Raw genomic sequence first — 5,830 nt, forward strand, 5'->3', positions numbered from 1 at the left:
TCTCATAGAAAAACTAATTTTTTATCTCTCTCCTTTGAAAACTCTAACCAAACATGAGGCATCTCTCCATTTTTCAGTTGACCCTATTTCCCCCCCTTCTTCTTTTCTTGTGAATCAAACAAGTCTTTTATGTAAATACATGTATACATATAACTACATATAGATATATTCATATACTATACATACATAAACACAAACCTATACAAACAAATACATGTACCAACATATGTATATATATGCACATACATGTATATATAATATGCATGCTTATGTTTACCATGTAAATGTACAGATACATGCATCAACAAATGCGTACATGCACATACGCATATGTACGAACATATATACTTGTGTGTATGTATATACATGTTTACATAGTTTGCTCATACAAACAATCTAATATAATTGTTATGATTGATAATCGATGCAGGATGATTACCAGACTCGATGTGAACTACTTTGACTACTATAAAAAGGATTGAACAAGGTTTAGGAGCGAGATTTGCCACATCGAGAAGCCAAATCGTACCAAAACTTGCCTGTACGATATCCGATTGAGATGCTCTTTTTTTAAAAAAAATAGGTAATTTCTCAAGCTCTATAATATACTGCCACATCCTAAAGGATGTGGTGTACCGAATAATTAGAACTAAATTTAAATTTTTGAATCTCAAAACAGATCAATTAAAGCTTTTTTAGGAATGACTTAGATCGAGCATATCTCTCCACTCAGTAAGAATTAGGCGAAGCAGTTACAGACAAAGTCGACGTAGAAGTCGAGATCTACCACTATAAAATTTTAACTTTTTTATAATTATTGTTATTAGTCATGTCTATTTCTAGAATATCTTTTTTTAACCAAAAGAGAGATCCGACTGAATTATGGAAGGAGGGATCTCACCGATATAAAAAGAGAGTATATGCATCTCGGTTTGTAATTCATTAATGAAAGAAAAGAAGATGGAAATCTTGCTTTCACCCATTTTTCTACTTTTTTTTTAAAAAAAATTGCAAGAGATTCGAATTGAGCAAGTTGAGAAATTATATCTTATCTCCGATCGGATTAAGTTGGTATTAGAGCTTCGATCCTCTAGTTCTGTGAGAATCTTAGCATATGGTCCAAATGCACATATGATACAAGCAGACTAGAGAAGGCTATCAATGCTTAAAGTATATTAAAGGACAAAGATGAGGATGGCTACTAATTCTACCTAAATGGATGATGAGATGAAGAACTATCTCACACAAATGGAGGAGAATATTGTCCACCTAACTGGAATCGTATCTTAATTGGTCACACCTTCAACACAAGTACCATTAGGTCTTGTAGCAAAGCTATTTTCTACGTCTAGAGACGAGTATATACAATTTAGTGAGAACGATAAGCAACTAGGGGGCACTGAGAATCCCCCTCTCCAACCTTTCAAAGCCAAAGCTTGAATCGAGATTCCTATATATGATGAAACTGTCGATGTATAGAGGCTAGACTAGTTAGAGATCTACTTTACCATTTATAGAAATATAAGTGTCCAAAAGGAATCTTTGCCTGTCTCCAGCTTTCCAACCATACTTTTACCTAGTGAAGTTTGTATATGAGAAACAACCACATCTTTAATATGACTAGAGCAAGTTCAAGGACTTGATCAAAAAGCAGTTCTACTCAATCGGCCATCAGAAAGATCAATGAATTAGTGGTAGTACCTACGGCAAATATGATCTAGGATTACGCTAATTAGTTTTACAAGTAAGCTGTCTTACTTGGAATCTTCATCGATGATCATGCTATTTTCATGAAGTACATCAAAGCTCTCCATAATAGCATCCAAAAGAAGCTGAAGCTCCTCAAAGTTGACAATATTAGTGAAGCTAGCATGAAGGTTGTAGAAATCAAGAAGAAGTACCAGCCTAGAAAAGACAAGAAGAGTGATAAGTGGTGGAAAATATAAAGGGAACATAGCAAGAAGCAAGACAACATAATTTAGAAAAATTATTGTAACTATTGTAGAATCAATGTGCATATTAAGGAGAAGTGTTGCAAACCGAGTTGCAGTCGAAGAAAGGAAAAGTGTGCTCAATATGTCTGAGATTGAGGAACTACCTGAGGTTAAGCAAAGAGACTCAAAATTAAGGCAGATGGTAAGAAAGCCCAAGACAGTAATTGAGGCAGATCTAAAGGTGCGAGAGAAGCTCTTCTACTTAAGGATTTAGGTGAAGCAATGTACTATCAAAGTTCTTATAGTCCCAAAAGCCAAAAAAAACCTCATATTTGAAAGTCAAGTTGAAAAGTTAGGGTTGCTGATCAAGCCTCATCCGCATCTCTACCCTTTTGATTGAATTCAAAAAAATATTGAGATAAAGATCACTAAGCAGTTTATCTACAAATTTGCAATAACTGAGAGATATATTGATGAGGTGACATGCGAAGCAATTTTTTTGGATATCTGCCAAGTCACACTTGGGAGATTTTACCTAGGATCAAGATACAATATTTTATTGGTGGGAAAAAAAGTTTCAACTCATAAAGGATGGAAAGGAGTTTATGTCCAATGCTTCAAGGACATAAGAAATATAGAACTTATGACTTTTATCTAGATGAAGTAACATCATAATACCCACAATAAGTTTGTGTTGGTGATGATACAAGAAGTCAATACCACTTATAAGAAGCTAAACTCTTGTCCTTTAGTTCCATTGGGCGATTAACAAAGATCGAGTTGGCAAGGGAGTTGTCATGACTATCATCAAAGGGAAATAATGGCAAGGAGTGGCCTTACCATGGAGTCCATATGCGGAAGCAGGTTGCTAAGATCTTTGAGCAAAGAAGACCACGGCTAGAAATCGGTGCTACCAGCTATGGATGGCCTATGGATGGAACAGGAAAACTGACAGGGCTGCATCATCAAGAGGAAGGTTTCAGAAACTAGGAGTAGAAGGATTGAATCTCTTCAGATTGAATGGAAAGATCAGCTTCCAAGCAAAGCAACCTAGTTTAGTCACAAGATAGAGAAGTTGGCATTTTTTCATCTTTAATTTTGATTTAGTAAGAGTTAAATATCCTAATTAGGAGGAGTTGTGATCCAAGAAGTCACTGAACTCAATGTGGACTACTTTGGCTACTAGAGGAAGGACCATATAGGATTCTAAAGCGAGTTTTACTACACCAAGAGGTTGAATCACGTGCCAAAGTTCTAGGAGTAACTCGCCCGTCACACGATTAAAATGCTCTTTTTTCCTGAAATTAGGTAGGCCACTGAGTACTCTTAAAAGGAAAAAAGGCGGAATACTGCACATCAAGCAAGGCTCAAATAATGATATTCTTCTATCAAGCTATTAGTCGTTATAATGGTAATAAATTTATCTTATATTATATTATTTTGATTTTTTAGCACTGAAATTTGTATCCAGATCCCCCCTAGTTTCAAGTTTGAATTTGTATTAAGACCATCTATGTATTTCACGATATAGCCATGATTGGATGATGTCGCATGGTTTATAAATCATACTATTTTGTGATATGCAACGGGGTTCATGCAATTACAACCACCATCAATGTGTGGACTACTGTGCTTGCTGGACTAGTTCTCTCCATCCCATGTTTTGATCAAAGAGAACTCTGACTCTCAAAGTACTATTAATCATGTGCCCTTTGAAAGAGTAGATGCTCTACAAGCCAATCGCAATATGTATTGCGAAAGTTTTTTTCTTTTGATTTGTCCAAATCATGTACATGACATTTAAATATGAATAAAGGCGTTATGTTTTATCATATGCTGTTGATTATATTTATGATAAACTCCTTAGATTAGGGCAATGGTTTTAAGACTATGATGAGATCATACTAGTGAGACTTAAAATCCTAAAATCCTAATCTTAAATATTTCCAGTCATTGGTACATTGAGTCGGGGATCAATGATTACCGGAAAGACTGGCATGTCTTATGTATGCTCGATGCAGAGGATGATTGATCTCACAATCATTTGTGTGGAGACACTAATACAAAGATGTGGGTGCTCATTAGAGGAATGAGTTCACTGAATTGACCTACAAAGAGAAATCTTATGAAGTCTTACTTACATGTCAAAAGATGATTCTCTTAGTGGGAGTTGTGCAACTGATCCTATGACCTGAGATCACCATGGTATCTTGTGCACATGAACCCATATTTTGGTTTACACTCATTCATGACAATAAGTTATGTACGAGGTCTTCTGGATATGGTGAATTGTATACGAAGATTATGAGTAGGTCAACAAGGAATTAATCACTTCTAGTAAGAGAAGATAGCATCCTATTTATTCTAATCATATGATAATTCAGGAAGCCTTTGATCAAAGCAGAATGAAAATTAGAAAGAGTTTCTAATATTTCATTATTTGAATTATCATTAAAAGATTGAGAAAAATATGAATATGAAATTGAGTTTGACATATATTCATACTCATATACATATTTGGGATGCAGTTTGATTAAAGGATTGAATTGCATGGTAACTTGCCACTGAAGGGTATTTTTGGTATTTCCACCAAATTTCATATTTTCCGGGTAGACATGACACGTTGCTAGACGTCAATCTTGTTTTATAGGTTTGATCAAATTAAAGAGTTTAATTCGATCACCAATTAAAAAGGATTCTAATTGTTAAGTTCGGGTTCGCGCAGTTTGGACTTAAATCGATTAGAAGAGTTCTAATCAAGTTGGGTCAACTCGCACTCACACCTATTGCTGGCTAAGTATGGAACCCAATGGGTCACACACAAGGAAACTTATCAAGGGTCTAATTGGATTAGATCATGTTTGCAAGATAAACATCCTAGCAGGTGTTGCAAACCTTAGCTCCTGATTCGAATTGGATTCGAATCTGATTCTTAATTGATCTAATTTGATTAGATCATATTCTAATATGGGTTAGCCAAGAGTTGGCACCTAATTGGCTTGGTTTGAGTCTAATTGGATTACATTTAATAAATCATTCAATCTAGACCGTTAGATCTTGATCTACCGTTGGATGAAGACATAATGGAGAGTTGGTTTAACCCAATTGGATTGGGTTAGAGGATGGCTACCATAATTGACCATTGGATCTTAATCCCACCATTGGATGAAGACATAATGGATCAAGTGAATAGCGCCTTGCATTGAAGCCCTTGGATCATCATCATGAAAGATCAAGAGGTGAGGCATGATGGACATGTGATTAGCATGTGATGTTGACTTGGTCAAAATATGGCACCACATGAAAGGACATATCATTTGATACACCTCCTCACTTGATCTGCACCTCCTCTTATTTGATATGGCCCTTTAGATGATGCCCTTTCATGAGAGGATGTGTGGATGGGATGCATCCCTTGGAGATGCATCCCTACACCTATTATAAATAGGTTAGCACTCCATGGGTTTCATCATTCCAATTCCACCCCACTCCTCTCTTCTTTTTTTCTTACATTAGTTTCTTTCTTTCTAGCATTGCTTCTAGTGTGTCCTAAGCCAAGACAAGGTGGTCTTCTTTAGGACAAAAGGATTAGAAGTGATTTTAGAAGGCTAAAGGACAATAGAAAGGAAGGAAAGCAAGCCATTAGAGTTCTTTAGAAGAATTCTGCATTAAGGATCAAAAGTCTTTGGAGCTAAAGTCTTGATCAAGTTTTCGTGTGGATCACCATTGGAGGGCGGACACTTGGACGCCTCGTGGAGATTGTACACTTTGGATTAGCGTTTGAGGTATTCTACTAATTCTGCATTTATTTTATATCATTTGATTGTAATCATTAAGGTGATCTAGGCTTAAAAGGGTTTCATGCATAGGGACTTTATTAAGAAATTTTTAAAATC

The sequence above is a fragment of the Phoenix dactylifera genome, unplaced genomic scaffold (assembly GCF_009389715.1).
Source record: "Phoenix dactylifera cultivar Barhee BC4 unplaced genomic scaffold, palm_55x_up_171113_PBpolish2nd_filt_p 000491F, whole genome shotgun sequence".
Taxonomy (NCBI): domain Eukaryota; kingdom Viridiplantae; phylum Streptophyta; class Magnoliopsida; order Arecales; family Arecaceae; genus Phoenix; species Phoenix dactylifera.